The sequence below is a fragment of the Cetorhinus maximus genome, chromosome 18, assembly GCF_964194155.1.
Source record: "Cetorhinus maximus chromosome 18, sCetMax3.hap1.1, whole genome shotgun sequence".
In the NCBI taxonomy this organism is placed as follows: domain Eukaryota; kingdom Metazoa; phylum Chordata; class Chondrichthyes; order Lamniformes; family Cetorhinidae; genus Cetorhinus; species Cetorhinus maximus.
In genome coordinates this window covers 3,837,761-3,864,831 of record NC_135896.1, presented here as the reverse complement: position 1 = coordinate 3,864,831, position 27,071 = coordinate 3,837,761, and the positions used below count along the sequence as shown (strand labels likewise).

Sequence of the window (27,071 nt, the reverse complement as noted above, 5' to 3'; positions counted from 1 at the left end):
GTTTATGGACAAATTTCGAGGCAAAAGTGCAAGGCTATTCAGATGGAGTTTATTACTGCAACCACTTAATCTATAGGTTATACATGTGGCTGGATGAGAAAATCTGTTTGCAGATTCATTGTCAAGAGTTTGAAGCTTAAAGGGAAAATTGGACATTTAAAAACCTGGACACTGGACTAGAATGATTTGTGTTGAAACCAAGGATTTTTATGTATATTGTTATGTTAATGCATGCATCTGGTCACGTAATAGTGTGAAAATATATAGATAAGCATATGAGGTCATGAAGGTGGGTTAAGAAAATGAAGCCGTCTTTTTAAATTATGACAGTTCATTTTCCAGTAAGGAGGGGAGGTGTCATGAAAATATAATCATTTTCATAATATTATTCTGATTTATTGTAAAGGTAGGCTCATAGGTGGGGTTTGGATTAGTTTCTCTGTATGAGGTTGTTTGTGCGTGGGAGTTTTAACTGAATTGCAGAGAGCTAGTTTGGAGCTTTTGAGAAACTAGGTTTGAAATGCTAAATGCGTAAACATGGTTAAAGTTTTAGAATGTGAGGTGTGAGGAGCATTTTCATTTTTAGATTAACCAGAATCATGAAGTTCAAAGAGATGGTAAGATGTTACACCTAACCAACAGAGGCTAAGCCAAACAGTGTGTTTATTTTTCCTGAAGATTACTAACAATATGTGTGCCATGAAAGATTTATATTATGGAAAAAGTAAAGTTGCAAAGACATATTGGTACAATGGAATTTACTTTAAAAAGGGAGAAACCTGTATAAAGGAGATGAGGTTATGTGTAAGGGGAAGACATTCTAAGATCTAACAAGTGGGAAAGGCCTCCAGCCTCTATGTACCAAGCTGCTGTCTACAGGAACCGAAGCTTAGAGAATTGACTTTGAATGTCTCTGTCCAGGGTATTGAGTGCTTTGCCTGGCTCTGTTGAAATCTATGTTGTTTTACTGTTGCCTCAACAGAGGAATAGCCAGGAGCTAGATTAATTAGGGGATTTAGGAGTTATTATAGTAGTAATTTATAGATCTTAAAATCTTTTCTTCTATTAATAATGTTTAATTTAGTTTTGTAAAAAAAAACTCTAAATCGTGGTGGGATCGTTACTACTGAATGCATCTCGAAATAAAGCAGAAATTGCAATCATTTGTGGTATCTGTTTCAAGTTTCCTTCTGGGATTTGAGCAGCTCAGCATTTACCATCTGCTGTGCCATAACACCCTGCCTGCCACACCCTGGCAATCATTACCAAAATCGCTACCCTGCTCTATTACCTCAAATATTTCCCTTTGATTTACCACATCTCCTCTTGCATGATCCTTTCTCTGCACTATTTAGTTTAAAGCCCTTTCTACTGCCATAGTTATACAACTCGACAGAACACTGGTCCCAGAACTGTCCAGTGATGGCTCCAGTGCAGGTACAGCCCCCCCACTTTCCCCAGTACTGATGCTAATGCTTCATGAATCAAAACCCATTTCTCCCACATCAATCTTTCAGCCACGTGTTCATCGACCTCCATGCAAGGTCAAGGTATTTTCCCTCACAATTTGTTGAAAGTTGTCTGTCCTATTGATGAAATGGGTTTTTTTCTATGTGCGCCATCATATTGTGAAAAACGGTAGAGTTTACTTATTGTTCCAGGTGAAGCCTGAGGAAAGGTTGGGAGCAGGGAAAAGGTGGGGGAGCTTGGAAAAGGTGGGAGAGCTGGGAAAAGGTGGGGGAGCTGGGAAAAGGTGGGGGAGCTGGGAAAGGGTGTGGGAGCTGGGAAAAGGTGGGGGAGCTGGGAAAGGGTGTGGGAGCTGGGAAAAGGTGGGGGAGCTGGGAAAAGGTGTGGGGGTAGGGAAAAGGTGTGGGAGCTGGGAAAAGGTGTGGGAGCTGGGAAAAGGTGGGGGAGCTGGGAAAAGGTGTGGGAGCTGGGAAAAGGTAAGGGAGCTGGGAAAAGGTGGGGGAGCTGGGAAAAGGTGCGGGAGCTGGGAAAAGGTGGGGGAGCTGGGAAAAGGTGGGGGAGCTGGGAAAAGATGGGGGAGCAGGGAAAAGGTGTGGGAGCTGGGAAAAGGTGGGGGAGCTGGGAAAAGGTGTGGGAGCTGGGAAAAGGTGTGGGAGCTGGGAAAAGGTGGGGGAGCTGGGAAAAGGTGGGGGAGCTGGGAAAAGGTGTGGGGGCAGGGAAAAGGTGTGGGAGCTGGGAAAAGGTGGGGGAGCTGGGAAAAGGTGGGGGAGCTGGGAAAAGGTGGGGGAGCTGGGAAAAGGTGGGGGAGCTGGGAAAAGGTGCGGGAGCTGGGAAAAGGTGTGGGAGCTGGGAAAAGGTGTGAAGAGGACTGGGAGCAACATAAGGACAAGGAGAAGGCCATCAGTTCTTTGAACCTGATCCACCTTTCAATTAGATCTTGGCTGCACTGTACCTGAACCCCAAAGGCACTATCCTTTTACATAACAACATCTATCCATCACCGACCTGAGATCTTGATTGACACTCACCATCAAAATCCTTTTGGTAAAGTGTGTTCCAGATTTCCATGACTTTGTGTTAAAAGGTATTTCTGGATTTTACTGCTGGATCGCCTAGCTGTATTGTTAAAATTGTGCCCCTTTATTCTGGATTCCCCCACTGCAGGAAACAGTTTTTCTGTATCTACCCTGTTGAATAATTTGATGATTTTAAATTCCTCAATTAAATTACCCCGCCTTAACCTTCCGTTTTCAGCCAATTCTAGCCAGGTTTATGCCTGTCGGACCTCATAATTTAACCCTTTCCATCCTGGTATCATTGTGCACTGTACCCCCTCCCCAATGTATCCTCCCTGAGCCCTGATGCCCAGAACCGAACAAAGTATTTCCCTTTGCTTTCTATTCCAGCCCCCTTCAAATAAAGGCCAACATTTCATCAGTCTTTTGAATCAGTTTTCGTTCCTCTATACTGGCTTTTAGAGATTTGTGTACGTGGTTATCTAACTTCACATCCTCCTCCATATTCACTAACTTCTCACCATTACTCCAATTTGTCTCTCTTAGATCCAAAGTGGGGGATCTCACGCCATCTCATATTCAATTCATTAATTAATTTAAAATAACCAGGGGCAAGATAAGGAGAAATTGATTTTCACAGCAAGTAGTTGTAATTGGGAATGCGCTGCCTGAATGGGCAGTGGGAGCAGATTCAATTAACTTTCAAAAGATAACTACATAAAGAGGAAATATTTGCAGGGCTATGAGTGAAGATCAGGGGAGTGAGGCTAATTGGAGACCTCTTACAGAGAGCTGACATGGACACAGTGGGCCAAATTCACCCCTCCTTTCCATGATTCTGTAATTCTATCTGCCACAATTTTTCCACTCATTTAGTATGTCTAATACCAGTCCATCTACATTATTTTTTATTCATTCAAGGGATGAAGGCATTGCTGGCTAGGCCAACATTTATTATCAAACCCTAACTGCCCTTGAGAAGGTGGTGGTGAGCCGCCTTCTTGAACCGCTGCAATCCATGTGGTGTAGGTACACCCACAGTGCTGTCAGCAAGGGAGTTCCAGGATTTTGACCCACTGACAGTGAAGGAACAGCACTATAATTCCAAGTCAGGATGGTGAGTGACTTGGAAGGGAACTTCCAGGTGGTGGGGTTCCCATGTGACTGCCGCCCTTGTCCTTCTAGATGGTAGTGGTCGTGGGTTTGGAAGGTGCTATCGAAGGAGCCTTGGCGATTTCCTGCAGTGCATCTTATAGATGGTACACACTGCTGCTACTGTGCGTCGGTGGTGGAGGGAGTGAATGTTTGTGGATGTGGTGCCAATCAAGTGGACTGCTTTTTTGTGGATGGTGTCAAGCTTCTTGAGTGTTGTTGGAGCTGCACTTATCCAGGCAAGTGGAGAGTATTCCATCACACTCATGACTTGTGCCTTGTAGATGGTGGACAGGCTTTGGAGAGTCGGAAGGTGAGTTACTCACCACAGGATTCCTGGCCTCTGACCTGCTCTTGTAACCACAGTATTTATATGGCTAGTCCAATTCAGTTTCTGGTCAATGGTAACCCCCCAGGGTGGTGATAGTGGGGGATTCAGTGATGGTAATACCATTGAATGTCGAGGGGATAATGGGTAGATTCTCTCTTGCCTGAGATGGTCATTGGCTGACACTTGTGTGGCGTGAATGTTACTTGCCACTTGTTAGCCCAAGCCTGGATATTGTCCAGGTTTTGCTGCATTTGAACATGGGCTGCTTCAGTATCTGAGGAGTCGCGAATGGTGCTGAACATTGTGCAATCATCAGCGAACATCCCCACTTCTCATCTTATGATGGAAGGAAGGTCATTGATGAAGCAGCTGAAGATGGTAATATAGCTTACTGTTCCATCTATCTTCGTGTCATCTACAAATACAAGAAAGAAATCTAGTTCCTCATCTGAGTCAATGACAAGGCACAACTTTGTAACGCGTTGATGAGCAGAGAGACTTTGGTGTCTACATACACAAATCCTTAAAGGTAACAGGCAAATTGATACAGTGGTTTTAAAAAGCATATGGATTTTCATACTATGGGGATGGTGGATAATGTTACTCAACAAGAAATCCAGAGGCCTGGGCCGATACTCTGCTGACATGAGAGAATTTAAATTCAATTAATTAATAAATGTGGAATTTAATACCTAGTCACATCAATAAAGATCATGAAATCACTGGTTTGTCATAAAAACCCATCTGGTTCACTCATGCCCTAAGAAAATTTGCCATCCTTACCTGGCCTGGCCTATATGTGGCTCCGGACCCACAACAATGTGGTTGACTCTTAATTTCCCCCTCAAATGGTCTAGCAAGACACTCGGATGTATACAACAGCTATAGAAAATAGCATGCATGGACTGCAGAAGTTCAAGAAGATGATAATAAGAAATAGGAACAAGAGTAGGCCATTTGGCTCATCAAGCCTGCTCCACCACTCAACAAGATCATGGCTGATCAGAACGTGGCCTGAACTCCACTTTCCTGCCTGCCGCCCATAACCCTTCATTCCCTTGTCGATCAAAAATCAAACTCAGCCTTGAACATATTCAATGACCAATTCTCCACGACTCTCTGGCTCACCACCACTTTCTCAAGCGCAAGGATGTGCAAAAAATGCTGGCCTTGCCAAAGATGTTCACATCACTTGAACAAATAAAAACAGAACAATACATTTATAAATCACTGGTTAGGCCTCAGCTGGAATATTGTGGACAATTCTGGGCTCCACACTTCAGGAAGGATGTAAAGGCCTTGGAATAGGAACTGGGGAGGTTTACCAGGATGCTACCAGGGTGAGGGATTCAGTTATGAGGAGAGGTTGGAAAATTCAAGACTATTCTCCTTGGAAAGAAAAGGTGAAGAGATGACCAAATAGAAGTTTACAAGGGTCAAGAGTAATTTTGATAGAGGAGAGAGAAGTGTGGAGCCCGGAATTGTATTTCCTCCAGGGAATGGTCAATAAGCAGAGGTCATAGATCTAAAATCACTGGAAAATGACCTGGAGGGAAAATGAGGAGAACTTTGTCACTCAGAAAGTTGTCAGGATCGGGAACATTCTACCGGAAAAGGTGGTGGAAACTAATTCAATAAGTAAGTTGCAAAGGGAGCTGGTCAGGTTCTTGAGGATGAGAAACTTACAGGGCAATGGAATCCAATCCAATCCAATAACTTCCTCCCCTTATGATGTTTAGTTTCCATTGTACCACTGCCAGTCTTCTTCCTCTTCTGTGAAGCCCTCGGTTAACAAGTTGCCATTTCCCTATTGTCCATGACAGTTTTCCTCTGGGTTTGGCTTTAATGGGTTTACACTTCCCTGAGCCTCTCTCTCTCTCTCTCAATGGATTTGTAAAAATTGTGCTGTTCACGTTGATACCCTGCAAATTATTTTTTTGTTGTATTCTCTTTTTAAACAGCTTCCTGCTTTCTTTGTATCCCTTGCTTTCTACCCAGTCCATTGGATTATGCATATATTCGTTTTCATTCACTTGATACTGTAACTTAAACCATCACTGCTTAACTACACAGTTAATTACTTTTTTATGTAATGTACTGGTTTTGTACTGAATCGAGTACTGCCTCTAAGACCTTCCGCTATATCTGTAGATGTATATATTAGTGGTCTTGCTCGGTAAACTGTGGTCAGTTCATGTCTCATCCTTTCAGACTCAGTCTTACTTAGATTGCATTTTTGGTTTGTGGCTCTCCCTTCTCCCCCGTCCCCACCCCACAACAAACTTAGCCTACACTAACAACAACAACAACTTGTATTTGTATAACTTAGCAAAATGCACCAAGGGACCATTATCAAACAAAATTTGACATTGAGCCACAGCAGGAGCTACTAGGACAGACGAGCAAAAACTTGGTCAATAGGTTTTAAGGAGCTTCATGAAGAAGGAAATTAGGGGGAGAGGTTTAAGGAGGGAATTCCGGAGCTTAGGGCCCAGGTAACTGAAGGCACAGACGCCAATGGTGAAGCGATTAAAATCTAGAATGCTCAAGAGGCCGGAATTGGAGGAACGCAGGGATCTCAGAGGGTTGCGGGGCTGGATGGGATTACAGAGATAGGAAGGGCCAAGATCATGGCGATATTTGAAAACAAGGATGAGAATTTTAAAATTGAAGTGTTGCTTAACCAAGAGCCAAGGTAGGTCAGCAAGTAACGACATGGACAGCAAAGTTATATTTTATTGGAATAGACAAGTTTAGAGGTAACATGCATGTGGGTTTCAGCAGTGGATGAGCTGAGGCAGGGATGGAGTTGGGTGATGTTGCAGAGGTGGAAATAGGCAATCTTACTGATAGTGCAGATAAGTGATTGATAACACACCTAAGGATCAAATACAGCACCAACTTTACCATGCTATGTTCACAAGATGCTCCTTTTGCCATCAGATTATTAACTATTGCTTGAAAGTGCATGCACTACTGTTTGAAAGTTGCCAAAGTCCCAGAGCACCACAGGCTGCTCTCTCATTAGAGAGAGGTGATGGTGGTGAGTTTAACCTGAGAGTCACCACACCTCAGGTGAGGGATGAGGTTGAGAGGACATGGATGACCTCAGCCAGTATGGGAATTGAACCCACGCTGCTGTTGTCACTCGGCATCACAAACCAGCTGTCCAGCCAACTGAGCTAACCAACCCCCTTTAACTATTGAAAATATTAACTAATTTTGGCTCAATAGTCATCATTAACTCTAGCGTGGCCAGTTTCCTTGTCAGTTCTAAAACATACTATAGAATCAGAGGAAGATACAGTACAGATAGAGGACAATCTCTCTTTGAAAGCTATCCTACTTTCTTTGAATGGTACAGCACAGGCGGTGGCCATTTTTCCCATCTTGTTTGTGCCAGCCCTTTTGTAGAGCTATCCAAATAATCCCACTCCCCTGCTCTTTCCCCATACCCGGCAAATGTTTCTCCTTCAGGTATTTATCCAATTTGCTTTGAAGGTTGACATTGAGTCTATATCTACCACCCTATCAGGCTGTGTATTCCAGATCCTCACCACTTGCTGTGTGGAAAAGCTTTTCCTCATGGCACTTCTAGTTCTTTGTCAATCACATTAACTCTGTGCCTTCTGATAACTGACCTTTGCGCTGGTGGAAAGAGTTTGCAGGTATTTGGGGAAATGATGTGAAATTGAGGACATTAAACTGGCCATTGACTTCAACAGGACTCTAAATCAGTTGTGCACAGCAGGTGACAAATTTAATATCACCCGTCTGATACTATCGCCCACATTTCAAATTACTCCTATTCTTCCAGAGAACCTAGCTGGACACACTCTGGAAAGTTGCTGCCTTTATAACTTCTTGAGTTTTTATGCTTCTTATAGTCAATATTAACGTTAAGATTCCCCATTATAATATAAGAGAAAGGAGCAGAAGTAGGCCATTCGGCCCCTCGAGCCTGCTCCATGCACTTTACCTTTGCTGCACACTTCTCTAATCTCTATGTTTACCACTGTTGTCAGGCAGTCTGTAGGTAACTTTCATTAGACTTGTTTTTTTAATTCTACACAGAATGTCCCCACTGCCTGTTCACACTCTCATAATATGCCTCCTCTCAGCTGCGATAAATAACCTCATATTGTGTTGTGTTTTTGGTATATCACACAAGAAATCAGCAAGGGCTTTATGTCAAGTTATCATCAAATTATGAAGGGGTTCGATGGGGTAGATGTAGAGAAGCCGTTTCCACTTGTTGGGAAGATCAGAAGTAGGGATCATAAATATAAAGGTGCAACCAATAAATCCAATTGGGAATTCAGGAGAAAATTTTCCTTCCCAGAGAATTATTAAATTGTGGAATTCGCTGCCCAAGGAGTGGCTAAAACAAATAGTGTAGGTGTGTGCTTAGAGGATACGGTTATGTTACTGGACTTTTGATCCACAGACCTGAGCTAACAAACTGGATACATGAGTTCAAACAATGACAGGACAAAGATACATCCTGTCCAATGAACCCTGCAAAGTCCTTCACTAACATCTTGGTACTTGTGCCAAAATTGGGGATGCTGTCCCACAGACTAGTCAAGCAACAGCCTGACATAGTCATCCTCACGGAATCATAACATACAGCCAATATCTCAAACTCCTGCATCACCATCCCTGGGTATCTCCTGTCCCACAGGCAGGACAGACCCAGCAGAGGTGGCAGCACAGTGGTATACAGTCAGGAGGGAGTGGCCCTGGGCGTCCTCAACATTGACTCTGGACCCCATCAAATCATCTGGTCAAAATTGAGCAAGGAAACCTCCTACTGATTGTTACACACTGTCCCCCCCTCAGCTGATGAATCAGTGCTCCTCCATGTTGAACACCACTTGGAAGAAGCACTGAGGGTAGCAAGGGTGCAGAATGTACTCTGGGTGGGGGGACTTCAACATCCATCACCAAGTGTGACTCAGTAACATCACTACTGACAAGTTGGCTGAGTCCTGAAGGGCATATCTGCCAGACGGGACCTGCAGCAGGTGACAAAGGAACCAACACAAAGGAAAGACCTGCTTTGCCAATTTACCTATCACAGATGCAGCTATCTGTGACAGTATTGGTAGGAGTGACTATTAGACAATCTTTGAGGAGACATATGAACATACAAAATAGGAGCAGAAGTAGGCCATTCGGCCCCTCGAGTCTGCTGCGCCATTCAATAAGATCATGGCTGATCTGTTTGTGATTTGAATTCCACATTCCCATCTACCCTCGATAACCCTTGATTCCCTTGCCTAACAAGAATCTATCTACCACAAAAGATATCCACGCACTGAGGATGCCCTCCATCGCACATTGTGACACTTCCACTGTGCTAAACAGGATAGATTCAGAGCAGGTCTAGCAGCTTCAGTTGGCACCCATGAGGCTCTGTGAGCCAGCAGCAGCAGCAGCAGCTGAATTTTATTCAACCACAATCTGTAACCTCATGGCCCAGCCCGCTCCTCACTCTACCATTACCATCAAGACAAGGGGACCAACTCTGGTTCAATGAGGAATGTAAGGGAGCGTGCCAACCAACCCTACACCAGCACCAACGCTAGTTGCCATGAGATTCCTCAGAATTTACAACCAAGTGTTGAGAAACTTTGTTATTTTTCTAGAAACCAACGGCACCTCCAACTCCTCACGTCCCCCACACCTCCCCCTAGCCCCCCCCAACCCTTCCCCAGTCCCCATGGCTAGGGTATCTTTGTCTGCACCACCATCAGTGTCAGCTGTGTTCAGTGGGTCATACTCTTGATATCCTTGTAGGTCAGTAAAAACGGATTATCTGCTCATTATCACCTTACTGTTTGTGGGAGCTTGCTGTGCATAAATTAGCTGCTGTTTTTCCTACATTACAACAGTAACTACACTTCAAAAATGCTTCATTGGCTGTGGGACATCTTGCGGTTGTGAAAGGTGCTTTAGAAATGCAAATTTTTACTTCCTTCTTTTTTAATTAGCTGTTTACTCCTCCTGTAGGTGCTGGGATGCAGTTTCACCAGGTGGTAACGGACCAGATTCACTACCATGAGTGTCCACAAGCTGTTTAACTACAGAGTCACAGAGTCACAGAATTGTTACAGTGTAGAAAGTGGCCATTCGGCCCATCGTGTCTGCGCCTGCTCTCTGAGCATTTCAACTTGGTGCCAATCTCCTGTCTTTTCCCCATAACCCTGCACATTGTTTCTATTTAGATAATCATCCAATTCCCCCTTGAACGTCTCAATCGAACCTGCCTCCACCACACTTCCAGGCAGCGCATTCCAGACCCTAACTACTCGCTGTGTGAAATAGTTTTTTCTCACCTCGCGTTTTGCTTCTTTTGCAAAACACTTTAAAACCATGCCCCCTGGTTCTCGATCCTTTTACCGGTGGGGACAGTTTCTCCCTACCTACTCTTGTCCAGGCCCCTGCATCACAGGGAGGGTGGAGAGGGAGGGGGTTGGTGGCTGGGGAGGTGGGGAATGATCATGAACCAGAATCCCCCTCCCTCACGCTAAAGGACCCTGAGGCTTGTCCTGGGTCCTGTCAACTGCCGCTCTCACCACAGTGTGAGCGGGAACCCCAGCCTGGGGCCCAGCGACTCTGTATGACTCAGTATCAGATGATACGGTGGGGTGGTGGTTCAGTTTCTGGATTAATTGGCAGTTTGCGAACGTGAATTCAGTTTGAAAAGGTGTGGAAATTAAAATGCTGGTTCTAGTAAACATTCTAGAAATGACACTGTCAGGCTGTTGTTTAAAAAAAGATCCAACTGATTCACTCATGAGCAATTAGAGAAGGAAATCTGTTATCCTCACCTGGTCTGGACTATACGTGACTCCAGTCCCCATGCCCAACATCCTTAACTCCGAGCTGCCCTTGGATGTAGCCTAGCAAGTTATTCAGTCATACCAGAGCCCTAAACTGAAAGCAACTGAGAATGCGATAAAAGAGGCTCAGCCTCTTACATTTGCCTAATACTTTGAATGTCCTTGGGTTTCAGTCAGCAGACCTGTCTCGACACACAAGTAACAAGAGGACAGGCAGCAGCATGATTGAGGTGGCCACTGATTCCTCTTTGCATAGCATGTCAGTCAAACAAACCACAGGCAGATGCTCTTTCACAGGTTTTATTTTTTTGCATGTTAACTGCTATCTTCTCTCTCTCTCATGCAAATGGCACCTGTCAGGGATAAGGAGTCACGTTGCCGTTTGTGGGATCTTGCTCTGCACAGATTATTTCATTTCCGACATCAGTGACTACACTTCAAAAAGTACCTCACTGTGTCTAAAGCACTTCGAGACATGCTGAGGGGGAGAGGGCTGTTACAGAAATGCAAATGCTTTCTGTTATTTCCCCACCCTGCCCAACTTTCCACTCCCCCACACTCTGCTCCCACCCTCAGCCCCACCCCCACCCCCAGCCCTCACATTGGCTCCGCTGGGAAGTTCCATTCCCAGTTTAAGATGCTGACACATGAGCTCCACCAACTGGGAAGCACTGGGCAACACAATGGATTGTGTTTCCAGTTGTCGTTGGCTGACCTGGAACCTGCTGGGTTTGCCATGTCCTTCACTGGAATAGCTCACAATTGGCAACAAGGCTTTCACATGAGCAGCAGGAGGGCTGGGGAGCCCCTGTAGCCTTTCCACAGTCCAATGTGCAGCACAGTCAGGATTGCAGAAAGGACAGAGTGTGGGGACTGGCGATGTTGCGCGAGGGTGAATCAAACTCAAGAAGGTTGAGAAGACACATCAAGGAACCTCCCCCCATCAACTTCCTCCCTTTCTTCACACAAACGCACCCCTTCCCCCATCGCCCCCACCCCCCCAACCACCCCACAACCCCCATTCATCAGACTGTCCCAGTGAAAGCGTTGAGCCTGAAGCAGACTCTCTCCATGTTAGTCCTGTGAACAGAAACAGCAGAAAAACATCAGCCTCTCATTTTCCTTCTCATTCCAACTTGAGCTGAAGGCCTGAACCCTCTCAGTTTCACCGCTGCTTTTGTTAGTATTTTTCCGTGACAGCTGTGTTTTATCTGTGTGTATAAAGCATCATTGTGTAGCATGTAACAATATTTACATGATGCAGGGAAATGTGAGGTGGAGCATTTTTTGTGAAGGAAGAGGGAGAGGCAACATAGATTAAATGGCACAATGTAGAGAGACAGAGGGACCTGTGGGTTCATGTGCATTGATCTTCAAAGGTGACAGGACACATTGAGAGAGCAATTAGGAAAGCATATGGGATTTTGGGCTTCATAAATAGAGGTATTGAGTGGAAAAACAGAGCTCACACTAGGTCCCAACGATAGTATTGTGTCCTGCACTGGTCACCACACTTTAGCAAGGGTGTGAGTGTCCTTGACAGGGTTCAGAGGAGATTTACCAGAATGGTTCCAGGGATGGGGGATTTTAGCTATAAGGCTAGGTGGGAGAGGCTAGGGTTGTTCTCCTTGGAGCAAAGGAGTTTGAGGGGGGATTTGATAGAGGTGTGCACATGACAGGTGACAGGTTCAGATGGGGTAGATTTAATGTTTTGGGCAAGAGGGGGGATGTGAGGAAGAACTTTTTCTCACAGCAAGTGGTAATAACTGGATGTCGCTGCCCACAAGGGGAGCGGAAGCAGAGATGATAAATGACTTCAAAAGAGAATTGGGCTGGCACTTAAGTGAAATAAACTTGCAGGGCCACAGGAAAAGAGTGTAGGGATGGAACTGATCAGATTGCTGTACAGAGCGCCTGCATGGGCTCTCTTCTTTATTCATTCACGGGATGTGGGTGTCACTGGCAAGGCCAGCATTTATTGTCCATCCCTAATTGCCCTTGAGAAGGTGGTGGTGAGCTGCCTTCTTGAACCACTGCAGTCCCTGTGGTGTAGGCACACCCACAGTGCTGTTAGGGAGGGAGTTCCAGGATTTGGACCCAGCAACAGTGAAGGAATGGTGATATATTTTCAAAGGATGGTGAGTGACTTGGAGGGGAACTTCCAGATGTTGGTGTTCCCATCTATCTGCTGCCCTTGTCCTTCTAGGTGGTAGTGATGAGTTTGGAAGGTGCTGTCTAAGGAGACTTGCTGAGTTCCTGCAGTGCATCTTGTAGATGGTACACACTGCTGCTACTGTGTGTCGGTGGTGGAGGGAGTGAATATTTGTGGATGGGGTGTCAATCAAGTGGGCAGCTTTGTCCTGGATGGTGTCAAGCTCAAGTGTTGTTTGAGCTGCACTCATCCAGGCAAGTGGAGAGTATTCCATCACACTCCTGACTTGTGCCTTGTAGATGGTAGACAGGCTTTGGGGAGTCAGGAGGTGAGTTACTCGTTGCAGGATTCCTAGCCTCTGACCTGCTCTCATAGCCACAGTATTTATATGGCTAGTCCAGTTCAGTTTCTGGTCAATGGTAACCCCCAGGATGTTGATAGTGGAGGAATTCAGTGATGGTAATGCCATTGAATGTCAAGGGGCAATGATTAGATTCTCTCTTGTTCGAGGTGGTCATTGTCTGGCACTTGTGTGGCACGAATGTTACTTACCACTTGTCAGCCCAAGCCTGGATATTGTCCAGGTCTTGCGGCATTTGGACATGGACTGCTTCAGTATCTCAGGAGTTGTGAATGGTGCTGAACATTGTGCAATCATCAGTGAACATCCCCACTTCTGACCTTATGATGGAAGGAAGGTCATTGATGAAGCAGCTGAAGTTGGTTGGGCCGAGGACACTACCCTGAGGAGCTCCTGCAGTGATGTCCTGGAACAATGGGCCAAATGGCCTCCTTTTGTGTTGTAATGACTTGATGAGTCTATGACAATTAGAGTCAAGAACACCTGCGATCACAGGGGATTGTGGCTGCTACAGTGCCCAAAAAAAAGGAAGTGAGACAGGAAAAAAAAGAACTTGTGTTTGTTTAGTACTTTACCCAACCATAGGATGTCCCAGAGCACCTCACTGTCAATGAAATAGTTTTGAGATGCAGCACCTCAAAGTCCCACAAACAGCAATAAAATAATGATCAGAAAATCTATTATTAGTGCTATTGTTTGAGGGATTAATATTGGCCAGAACATGGACACAACACATTAATTAAGTGCACAACTGAACTGAACCAGATGAGAAACAGTGTGGAAGATGAGGAACAAACATCACCACCCTCTCCGCTAAGCCTGGGCACTAAATACCAGCCTTGCCAGTGATAACCACATCCTGAGAATGACTATATACACAACCTAGTGACAAAGTGCCCCATGTGAATGCAATGCTTCAAAGGAAATTTAGGGATTTAGGAGCATAGAAACAGCAGGAGGCCATTCAGCCCCTCAAGCCTCTTTTGTCACTCAAGTCAATGACAATTAATCTGTATTTTAACTCCATCTTGGTTCCAAATCCTTAATAGCCTTAACAAAAATCCTGCAATCTTATTTTGAAACTTTCATTTGACCTCCAGCCCTCAACAGCTTTTTGGACGAGAGAGTTTCAGATTAGCACCACCCTTGGTGTGAAGAAGTGCTTCCCGACATCACTCCTAAATGGTCTAACTCTAATTTTAAGATTATGTCCTATTGTTATAGAATACCTATCGGAAATAGTTTATCTCTCTATCTACCCTACCAAATCTTTTTTAAACATTTTAAGTTCTTCAATCAGATCATGCAATGCTTAATCTTCTCACCTTGAGGAAATATAAACCAAGTTTACACATTTCGATCCCTTCCCCCCACCCCAACCCCACTAGGGCTACCTGATGCTTGCTCACCCTGCTTTCTACTCTTAATGTCACCATTAACACCTCCTTTAGCTAATATCACCATCAACACCTCTTCCACCTTTTGTTTATGACATTTTTTGCAATCTCTCCTTTGCCTCCACCTATCACTGGCCCTCTATCCAGCTCCACCTGTCCCACCCCCCCTTAAACAGCTTATATTTTACCACATTTCTATTTCTCTTTAGTTTTGAGGAAGAGTCACATGGACTCGAAACGCTAACTCTGTCTTCCTCTCCACAGATGCCGTCAGGCCTGCTGAGTTTTTCCAGCAATTTTTGACTTTGTTCCAAGTTTACACAACCTGCCCTCAACCTCTAAGCCCCGGTAACGTCCTGGTAAATTGTACTGTGCGCACTGAAAACCTAATATATCCTTCCTAAACTGTGGTGCCCAGAACTGAACACGGCACTGTCAGTGAGGTCTGACGCCTTCCTCATTGTGGTATATCTACCCTTTGTGACAGAGCTCAGCATTCCATTAGCCTTTGGCTTACGTAATATGACTGTTGACAGGTTTTTAATGATTCGTGTACGTGATCAACCAAATCTCTCTGCTCCTCCACATTTCCTAATCTCCTACCATCAAGAAAATATTCCTGCTTCTCTCTCAGAGCCAACACTGAACTCCATGTGCCATAGTTTCAACCACTCCGTGGAGATTATGTGGACTTTGTATGGCGGTGTACAACAGCTGGTAGCAAATGGACTATTTCTGCTCCTAATTGTTGTGTTTATGTTCATGTGAATCAGCAGCTACCCTGTTTTACAGCTCTCCCAACTTTTATTTTCATTTTCATAAAAGTCAAAGTTGTGCCCCCACTTAGTTTATGTCCCATGTCGAAGATAATAGCTTGCATTTCTATAGCACCTTTACAACATCCCAAAGAGCTTTAGTCAATGAAGTATTTTTTGAAGTGTAGTCACTGCTGTAATGTAGCAAACGTGGCAACCAATTTACACACAGCAAGCTCCCAAAAACAGCAAGGTGACAGAGACCAGATCATTTGTGCTTCGTGATGTTACAATAAATATTGCCCATGACACTCGGGATTCCCCCTACTCTTCTAGGAAAAAACAATGGGACTTTGGATGTCAACCCAGAGAGCCAACAGGCCCTCAGTTTCACATCTTACCTGAAAGATGGCACCTCTGACAGCCCAGCACTCAACTGGATTGTTAGTCTAGGTTTGTGCTTGAGTCCCTGGAGCAGGCCCTGAATCCCACAATCACCGGACTCGGAGGTGAGAGTGCTACACACTGAGCCATGTCTGACACCCTTGCAAGACCCTGCTCCATCTACACAACTCTAGACGTGGCTGTCGAACCTGGTCTATATGACTCAGTCCAATATTAGACAGAGCATCTATAAACTGGGGCATCAAGAAAGCTTGAAAGCTCATACTTTACAAAGGGAACCTTTCAGGATATGAACAGGATTTCTGCCTAATGTACATCATGGGGAGATGTTGCCAACTCTGGTTGGACATAATTCTGGAGGAGTCATCACACGTCCTCCAACCATCCCACCCAAAAACGTTCACCATTTGTTGTCCAACACGTCCAGCCCCACAATGAGCCACCTTCACAGCCAATCAGAAAGCAAACAGCCTCTTGATTATTTCCTGAGGCTGTCACTTTTGGCCCTGAAAAGTGCCCAGTCTGCCTCAGATTACCCTGGAAGGGCAAAGGTATCTCAAAAATTAAAGCAACAGGTGGAGCTAGCTGTTTCACACTCCTACTATGCAGTAACAACACAAGTGGTATTCACCACTAACAGGATGCTGCCATCAAGCCAAAAAGATGTTCCGTCTATCACACAATGAGTAATGTGGTGTATGTATTTTAGTGCCAGTGTGATGCTCGGTATGTCGGCCGTACATCCCAAAGACTGGTGGATCATATCAAACAGCCTGTCTCAGCCGCTCTTCGCAATGGGCAGGGTACAGACTGTACCCAACCAGCCCGTGCTTGCAAAACTCAAAACACAGTGTCCAACATTAGATGTGATTCCGCGATTGGACAACATTTGCTAAATAATCCTCAGTGTGCTAAAAATTATGCTGACAACCAATTTAAGATTGTCAGTAGGGCTCACAATGTGGCGCATTTGCCTGTACTGGAAGCTACATAGATCAATACACGGGGCCCTGTTCTTTGCAGACAGAAAGAACATGTACATACATTGTGCCTGTTTCAGCTAAACAAAATAAGTGACAGCCATTCACTGATTCATTCCTCAGGGTGATGCGTTGACCAATCAGGGTCAAGCTGCCTGGCTTAAATTTCAAACAATGCATGGCAGTTAACTGTCAGTCACCATCACTGGTGCATTCTCCATAGCAACGCCTCTACCAATCAGACTGTACTTGTCAATCAATCAGCACTGCCTTCTTATACAGTATAAATTGTTGTTTTCCCTTTACATTGATACTCTTGCAAAGTGTCCTGATGAGTGCAAGATGAAAAGCTTCAACATGTCTCTTTTGTCAGCAACACTCAAGTTCTGTACTACCAAACACTCTCGATTATCCGATTTGATGATTCTTGACCATCAGTTAAAAGGACTGCATTCCCTATCTCACATATTCACAAGTAAACAACAGTATTCAAATAAATAAATAAAATTGAAATAAATTTTCCTGTCCCTCCACAATGATGGCTGCCACGGGAGGGCCTGGAAAATCCCGGCCTCAGTACCCCTGTCCTCAAAACAATGTAACTCTCTCTGCCTGATGGCATCCTTTGGAAAAGCAAGGACGTAAAAGCAAAAATATTGTGGATGCTGGAAATCTGAAAATAAAAACAGAAAATGCTGGGACAACTCAGCAGGTCAGACAGCATCTGTGGAGAGAGAGAAACAGAGTTAACGTTTCGAGTCCGTATGACTCTTCTTCAGCTGAGTTTTTTCAGCATTTTCTGTTTTTATTTTGCGAAGCATCTTGATTCTGCCAAATTTATCTTCTTCTCTGATTCTGGGGGAGTTGGGACCTGTCTAAGCCAGATAGGTTGGAACTCAACACCAGAGATGATATAGTCACGGACGAGGCTTACCCATGTGGTTGGGAAGGATTGGAAACCTGAGCACAGGTTCAGGAGGGAGAGAAACCAAACAGGAAAGGAAAGACAGAAAGTTATTACATGTGGAAAGCCGTAGAAACTAATGCTCGAAAATAGACAACAAGCAGTTGTTCAGTGATTAGTGGCATATATTTCATTGCAAGGAACCTGGTGAATAAGGCAAATGAGCTGAGGACACAGATAGACGCTTGGAAATATGATATGATAGCTATTATTGAGACACGCTTTAAAGAAGGGCGGGAGTGACGATCAACATTCAGGGTTACAGGATTTTTAGACAGGATAGAGAGGTGAACACAAAGGAAGGGGAGTCTTAATATTGGTTTAAAAGCAATTACAGATGTGGGGAGGGAATCACATGCTAGAAGGGTCATCAAATGAGGTCATGTGGGTTGAACTGAAGAACGAAAAGGGGTAATCCCACTGCTGGGAGTGTACTGCACACGCCCAAACAGTCAACGGAAGATAGAAGAGCAAATATATAGGCAAGTTGCTGGGAAGTGTAGAAGCAGTAGGGGCAGTCACAATGGGGGATTTTCACCAGGCTATTATTAACACAGATAGAATTGGTGTGAAAGACATGGACAGAGGGAGCAGAACTCTTAAAATGTTTTCAGGAGAACATTTTTGGTGAGTAAATGGCAAGCCCAAGAGAGGAGGCAGTTTGGAAGGCGGTCGGGGTATCAGTGGGAGAGCATTTTGGTTTTATTGATCAGAATTCAATTATAGTTAGGCCAGAATTTTAGGTTTCCCTGTCCCAGCAGGTTCTGAGGCAGTTGTTTGAGTGGGGTGGGGGGACGTGAAATTGCATAGACAGGATTCCCTCCTCACCCGCCCAGACCTCACAGCGATTTTACACTAGGGTGGCCAGGGCCTTGACCAGGAAGCCCACCCCTTGCCCTAGTTGAGGCCCTTAAGTGGCCAATTAATGGCCAGTTAAGGCCAGTGGGGGGCACCTCCATCACAAGTCCCCTTCTGACTGGGGGTACCATCCCCTTAAGGCCCAGTGACATCCGGACCTCCTCCAACCCCCAGCCTATCCCCTAAGACTCCAATGCCACCCCCCCACCCGCCCTTTCAAAACCCTAGGCCTTCCCTACAATGACCGTCCTGGGACCCCTGCCACTTACCTGTCCTCCAGTTCCTCGGACTTGGTGCCTGGCAGTTCCCTGCGGTGCCTCTTCCGGCCATTGCAGCGCTGTTGCTGGAGGGATTGGAGAGCTGCTGGCCAATCTGACTGGCCGGCAGCTCTCCAAGGTGGGACTTCCTCTGACTGAGGGACGGGAGTCCCACCTTATACCAATCAATGCTCGTTAGAGTGTAAAATGGCAGCGGGGCTCTTGGTGCTGGTGAGATGTGTCCCAAGCACCTGCCATTCTAAAAATTTCACCCTTAGAGTAACTATGGAAAGGAATAGAACAAGGGCAAAAGTTTTAAATTGGGGAAAGGCTGCTTTTACTAAGCTGAGATGTGATTTGGTAAAGATGGACATGAAACAGTCACTTGAAGGTAAATCAGTGTCAGAGCAGTGGGAGGAAGTCAAAGAGCAGATAAACAGATTTCAGAACGAAAATGTTTCCGCATAGAAAATTGACGGGATTCCCAAATCTAGGCCCCACCACCACTACCGCCACCACCCCACTCCCACCCCACCCCTCGATGTCAAAGGTCATACAGAGTAGGATAAGGCAAAAAAAGGGAAGTTTAGGTCAGATACTGAGAGCTAAGAGCTGCAGCAAGTCAAGTGGAACATAGGAAGTGCAGGGGTGAAATCAAAAAGGGAAATTAGGAAAGCAAAAAGATGGCGTGTAAAATTATTTGCAAGGGAAACCAAAGATGTTTGGAAATACCTAAAGAGCAACAGGATGAGTCGGGTCAGTTAGAGATCAAACAGGTAACTTGTGAGTGGAGATGGAAGGTACGGGCATGGTTCTTAATAAATATTTAGCATCTGTTTTCACAAAAGAGAGAGGCAAAGCGGACATTGTGGTGAGGGAGGAGGAGTGTGAAATACTGGATGGAGAAAACATTGTGAAGGAAGCAATATCAAGGCCTCGTGTTGCACTGTTGGTTAAAAAGTGAGAAAGGGATAAACTGAGTAAATTACAGGCCAATCAGCCTGACCTCAGTGGTGGAAACATTATTGGAAAGAAATTCTGAGAGGCGGTGGAAATCGTCATATAGAAAAGCACAGGTTAACCAAGGACAGTCAGCGTGGATTTGTTAAGGGACTGTCGTGTCTGACTAACTTGATTGAATTTTTTGAGGCGGTAACAAAGAGGGTCAATGATGGTGGCACGTTTGACATTGTCTACATGGATTTTAACAAGGCTTTGGACAAGGTCCCATATGGTAGACTGGTCAGAAAGTAAAAACCCTTAGGATCCAAGGGCAAGCAGCAAGTTGGATCCAAAATTGGCTGAAAGACAGGGAGCAAAGGGTAATGGCCACTGGGTCCTTTTATGACCAGAAAGGGGTGGGATTCCACAGTTCCTGTTCTTGGTTTATACCTACCAATCCTTGAAGGTCAGAGGACAGGTAGATAAGGTGATCAAGAAGGCATATTGGAATACTTTATTAGCTGAAGCATAGAAAATAATAGGAGGGAGGTTATGCTGGAACAGTATTAATTAGTTAGAGTGTAGCTAGAGTATTGTGTACAGTTCTGGTCACCGCTTTACAGGAAGGATGTGGTCTCAGTAGGGAGGATGCAGGGGAGATTTATGAGAATGTTGTCAGGAATTGGGAATTTTAGCTATGAGAGAAGATTTGTTAAGGCTGGGTTTTATTTTCCTTGGTCCAGGGGAGGTTGAGGGGAAATTTAATTGAGGTGTATAAAATGATGAGGGGCCTAGATAGAAGGATCTATTCCCCTTCACAGAGAGGTCAATAATGGGGGCATAGACTTAAAATAATTGGTGGAAGGATTGGAGGGGATGGAGGAGAAATGTTTTCACCCATTGCATGGTGAGGGTCTGGAACACACTGGCTGAAAGGTTGGTAGAATAGAAACTCTCATCGCATTTTTAAAAATATTTGGAAATGCACTTGAAGTGCTGTAATCTGCAGGATATCGGCCAAGGGCTGGGATGTGGGATTAGGCTGGAAATTGTTTTCTCAGCTGGGCACAGGCATGATGGGCTCAATGGCCTCCTCCTGTGTAGTAAATCTTTCTTTCTTTTTATATTTCTATGGGTGGAATCATCCCAGATTGGCACTAAGTGCGGTAGCGGGCGGGTAAAAGGGACATTTTACTCTGCCCACAATGGCGGGTTTTCATGCCGTATCGTCCTAAATGCACCACATTACTTATACATTCCCCAGAAACACGTTGTTTCCATGTCAGGTGGGCTCCAATTCGCCCGCCACACCGTCACCTCACCACTTCATCACACCAGGCACCACGATTAAAGTACAGCCACGCTCAGCGCTTCCAGCCCAGGACGGCAGCAAAGAAGACATGGCCCCGAAAGGCAAGAAGACTGCAGCCCTCGAGCACCTTTTGAATGCCGTGGAGGCCACTGTGATGTCCTTTACCCCGCTCTGGCCTCTGGAGGGGCAGCTACATTACCACTCCAGCTTGGTAGGTGATGGCAGTGGTGGTCAGTGCCAATGCTGCACAGACGAGGTTGGCCATCCAATACAGACAGAGGGCGAATGATCTCATCTGTGCAACCAGGGTATGGCAACCATCTCATCACTCGAAACTCACACACTCAAGCCCATCACACATTCACTGGCATCTCACTCACTGCCAGCTCAAGGGACATCACCACTCACTCTCTCACACACACCCTCACTTCTCCATTTTCCTCACCTCATCTGGAGGCTGCCTCCTCAGCCCTCACCATCTTGAGGCCACTTGCACAGATCAACATGTGGCCCCACACACACCCTGGGATACCCTCCTTCCCCAGTACAGCCCTCGCCCTACAGCCTCTTCCCCTCCCTGAGGCCACTTCTCCCCCTTCCCCAAGCAAGCCCTAGCCCTGCAGCCGTTGAAAGTCCACCCGCATGTGGAGACCTACCCGTGATCTGCCCTAAAAGTGATGAGGTGCTGTCCGTGAAGCCTGGCGCTGATGACGGCGAGTGCTGACCGAGGCACGGTAGGCAAATAAACCTTGAATTCCGGCGTGAAGTGTAGCCCCCCCAGGCGCACGCCTTATATGTGTTGTTGTGGGACGCGTTGGCGTGTTTTCCTGGCGATGTGGGCGGATGGGTGGGGGGTGGGGGGGGGTGGGACGAGTCTGACGGGCTGGCCTGATAATGATTTGCTGATGTGTTACAATCAGGTTCCCGATGTCCGATGGTGGGAAAGGAGGCCCGTCATCAGCGGGACAGAGTGGACGATCGCTCACTGGCTTCACCCCCCAGCGAAAGCGACTCTTGGCTTTCTCGCCAAACTGTCTGCTGGCACACTGCCAGCGGGCACGGAGAAATCCCAGCCGGGAGAGACTGAGTGATAGAGACAGGGAGTGTGAGAGGGAGAGTGAAAGAAAGAGACGAGAGTGAGAAAAAGAGAGGGAGAGATAGAGAGATTGAGAGTGAAAGAGACACAGAGTATACAAGCAAGAGAAACGGGGAGACAGAAATTGAGAGAAAGTGGCCAAAATTTCCGCTGGTCGGATGGACACACGGCCGACCCGAATGGGAGTAACCTGACGCACGGTGACGTTGGGCGAGCGTCCCGACATCATCACACACCCACGTGGTATTACAGTCGACGGGCGCTGGTGGGAGTGGCAGCACAATTTAAAGGCCCAATAAGGCCATTGAAGTAATAACTAAAATTCAATTTTTCGCTGCCCGTCTAACATTACGCGCGGCAGGCGGGCGGGCGAAAAGGCCAAAGCGACCTTTGGGTTTTTTAGGAAACCTCATCCGCGGGCGGGATGAGGTTTCCAGCAGCAAATAACAAATTCATAACACGTCCCTGCTCATGTGACAGAGTCACATTGGGGGACATGTTGTTCAACATTTAAAAATTCTTTATTACCCCTCCGCTGGCCCTCCTTCCCCCCACTGCCCCCCCCTCTCCCCCGGAACAGGCAGCGCGTGTCTCATGCTGGTCGGGCCTTCATTGTCCAGCCAGCGTGAAGTTGTGGCCGTGGCCCCAATCGCAGGCAGCGCGTCAGCTTTCAGGCCACTTCCGCTCACCACCCCACCGACGAGGGCAAAGTCCTGCCCAGCGTGTGAAAGAGAGAAAGTGAGAGAGAGTGGAGTGTCAAAGAACTGACACAAAACAATGGTGTGATTGTGATCTGGCTGGTGGGCTGGTCTGGTTCATCTCAGAGAACAGGATTAAAAGACATTCGACACACAATATGTTGAGCGTTCTATGCAGCCACAAGAATAGTTACAAAGCGCTGGAGGCACTGACTGCCTGTCACTCACCACAGTCTGCTTCTCAACGCGACTCAATCCTTTCCCTTACTCACGTTTTACTCCAGTAACTCTGCTCCCTTTGTGACTCTCACTCCATTCTCCTCCTGCCGACCCTCCACTCCTCTAACGTCCAGACACTTCCAAACTTTGGGAGGTTAGCTGGCCGGCAATTCTAGCTGCCCCCCTCCCCTGACTAACAAGCAGATATTCCGTGTGTGTGCGCACAGGAAGCCTGCAACAGCTCTTCCTCTTTCCACTGGGTCAGTCAGCGTGTTCATGTGAACTCCAACGCCACAAACCTTTAGGGAGATCCCCCAGTTGTGGGATCAGAAACCCAGGGTGGGGAGGAGGCGTTGGGAGGGGTGCAGTGAGAAAGTTCCACTTTCCTACTCACCTCCTCAGTCTGCACCTCGAGCCCTCTCACTACATCTGTCCGCAGTGACCAGCTCTCCTCCAACCTCCCCATTTTCTTCTCTCTGATTCTAACCATTGCCCCCCCCCCACTGGCCCCTGCCCCCCCCTCAACCACCATTCCCCCCCCTTCTCTCTGTGCTGCAGCCCCTCTTATGGCCTCCCAGATACCTCAGCCCGATGGCCAGGAGGCAAGCTGGATGACGATTGATAGGCCATTCAACTGTGGAGGGCATTGTGGCTGTGCCTCTTCCTGCCCTCGCTCCCTCGGTCCGGAATTTTCAGTGGGAATTCTGGGGCGGAGCTTGCCGCTGGCTGGATGTATTCATCCCATGACCTCTCACCTCCAATCGCCACCTCCCCCCACCCCCCACCCCGTAAACTGGCCTTTTCACCCCTTTTCCAATGTTTCTATAACTAATTCATGAAATTGATCAAATATTAAGAATATTTAGGTCAAAATCCTGGAACTCCCTCCCTAACAGCACTGTGGGTGTACCTACACCGCATGGACTGCAGCGTTTCAAGAAGGCAGCTCACCACCACCTTCTCAAGGGCAATTAGGGATGGGCAATAAATGCTGGCCCGGCCAGCGACGCCCACATCCCATGAACGAAAAAAATTCCAATGATTTTTCTGCCGGGTTTTTGCTGGAAGTAGTGAGGTGGAGATTAATCGTCACTCCGGAAGACTTGGGGGCTATTCTGGAGGGTTGGCAACTCCTAATACCCACATCAGAATCGAAAGGCCCAAACTAGTATTTTTGCCAGAGACTCAAGTGGGGGTGTGATAGGGGTGCCTGCCCTAATCCCAGCCCACAACGGCAGTGCAAAGCCTTTCTCCAGGCGTGTTTCACGCTGACTGGCCCATAACTGGCCAACCAGCATAAGATCGCAGAAGGAGGCCAATCACAGGCAGAAGCACATTTCACGTCTGCTTCCAGACCCTCCAATCACACACACCCAATGAGCACAAGATTCAGGCCATAGGATTTTGGAAGATGACCACCAATGCATCCTCTATCTTTCGAGTCACTGCTTTCAACATTCTGGGATGTAGAATATCAGGTTTCGGGGACTTACCCAACTTTCAGCTGCATTAATCTCTCCAGTACCACTGCTTTACTGATACTAATTTCTTTCAGTTCCTCATTCCCGCTAGTCCCTTGGTTCTGTCATATTTTCAGGGAGGTTTCTTGTACCTCCCTTTGTGAAGACGGACACAAAGGGGGAAGTTCTCCCCCTGTCGGGTGGGGGGGGAATGTGAGAGCGGGCGCGGGCGAAGACGCCTCCAATCGGCGCCCCCAATCGGGGGCAATCTGCTATTTTATGTGGGCAGGCCAATTAAGGCCCGCCCAGCGTGACGTCCGCCAGGAAGCGCTATGCGCTCCCTGTGTGGGCGGTGGGAGGGGGCGGATTCCCTCAGCCGGGAGTGCGCTCTTTTGCACATGCACGTGAAAGAGCGCACTGATCTCCCTGAGGCTAAGTGCTGCCTCAGGGAGATAGGCTCCAAATTAAAAATTGTAAAACAAAATGATAGCAAGATTTCCCTGACACTGTCACATGAGTTGGGACATGCCCATCACTTTCACTGAAACCTTTATTAAATATTGAAAAACCCTCATGAAGCCTCATCCCGTCCGTGGATGAGGTTTGATGCTTTTTCTAATTCCCGCCAGGGCTCCCGGCCTGCCCGCCAACCTTAAGGCTGGACGGGCAGGTCCATTAATGATGCTAATTACTTTTTCAATGGCCTCATTGACAGGTCGGTGGGCGCGAAGCTGATTCGGCTGCGCCCCCCGCCAACCCGAAAACGGAAATGATGCAGGGTGACGTTGGGAGTTCCACCCGAAGTTATCCCGCATCATTTTATGCGTCGGCGAGTGGGCCCTGCCCCCGCTCGCTAACCGGAAAGATCCTCCCCAAAGTATTTGTTTAGTTTCTCTGCCAATTCCTTATTCCGTTATAAATTCTCCTGCCTCTGCCTGTAATGGACCCATGCTTGTTTTTGCTAACCCTTTCCTTTTCACATACCTACAGAAGCTTTTACAGTCCCTCTTTTGTTTCTTGCTAGTTTACTTTGATATTCTATTTTCTCTTTCTTTGTCAGTTTCTTAGCTCCCCTTTGCTGAATTCTAAAATGTCCCCAATCCTCAGGTTTACTGCTTTTTTTTGGGCAACTTTATAAGCCTCTGCCTTTGATCTAATACAATCTTTAACTTCTCTTGTTAGCCATGGCTGGATCACTTTTCCCGCTGGGTTTTTTGCCTTAAAGGAATGTAACTTTGTTGTAAACTATGTATTAATTATTTCAATGCCAGCCATTGCCTATCTACTGTCATATCCTTTAATGTGGTTTCCCAATCTACCACAGCCAACTTGCCCTTCATACCTTCATGATTTCCTTTGTTTAAATTTAAGACCCTAGAATCAGCTTTGGCCACCCTGCAGCCACATCTCCGTAATGGTAATTAGTTCATACCTGTTGCTTCTGTTGGTGCCATCAATTCATCGACCTTGTTGTGAATGAGTGCATTCAGACGGAGTACTTTTACTTCTGTCTTTTTAATATTTTCGCAACCTTTAGCCTTATCTGCTGGCGCGCCCTTAAGTTTGTGTACTCTGTCCCTTCCTGCCACTCTAACTAGCATTTCCCTTATTGCTGTTTTGCTGTTTTGCCTTGTCCTCTCTCTTTAGTTCATCACATCTTTCCTCAACTGATTCCACAACCCAGATATTTATTCTAAAGCCCTCTCTACCGCCCTAATTACACGACTCACCAGAACACTGGTCCCAGCATGGTTCAGGTGAGGACCATTGCAACAGTACAGCTCCCACTTTCCCCAGCACTGATGCCAGTGCCCAAGATTCGAAAATCATTTCTCCCACACCAGTCTTGGAGCCACACATTTAATTCTCTAATCTTATTCACCCTACTCCAATTTGCTTGTTGCTCAGGTAATAATCCAGAGGTTGTTACCTTTGAGCTTCTGCTTTTTGATTTAACCCCCAGCTGCTCATACTCCCTAAGCAAAAATGCTTTCCTAGTCCTATTATATCATTGGTACATACTTGGACCACGACAACTGGATCCGCCCCCTCTCATTGCAAGTTCCTCTCCAGCCTGGAGCAGATGTCCTTAACCCTGGCACCGGGCAGGCAACACAGCTGTCTAGACTCCCACTCTTGACTGCAAGGAGCTGTGTCTATCCCCTTGACTATACTGTCCCCTACTACCACTACATTCCTATTAGCTCCTCTCACTTGATTGGCTTCCTGTGCCATGGTGCCAGAGTCAGTTTGCTCATCCATCCTGCAGTCACCACTTACATCCATACAGACTGCAAGAACCTCAGATCTGTTGGACAATTGAAAAGACCAAGGCTCTTCTTTCTTCTCCATTCCCTTACCTGCTTCACAACCTCCTGTCCCTGGCCATGAACCAAATCAG

At 46.4% G+C, this 27,071-nt stretch overlaps 1 protein-coding gene across 4 annotated transcripts in view; it reads right to left on the bottom strand.

Annotated features, from left to right (window-relative positions):
• The window catches only part of LOC144692891 (putative G-protein coupled receptor 132), a 105,696-nt gene that overhangs the window by 66,113 nt on the left and 12,512 nt on the right, over positions 1 to 27,071 (bottom strand). For 2 of the 4 annotated variants that reach the window (XM_078561989.1, XM_078561986.1), the window contains exon 1: positions 10,803 to 10,946. The exons of 1 other annotated variant lie outside the window; for it this stretch is intronic. The gene's annotated coding sequence lies outside the window, so the exon portion shown is untranslated. Of the gene's footprint in view, positions 1 to 10,802; positions 10,947 to 23,219; positions 23,320 to 27,071 lie in introns of those variants that run through there. One more of the 4 variants, XM_078561988.1, reaches the window with a different exon arrangement.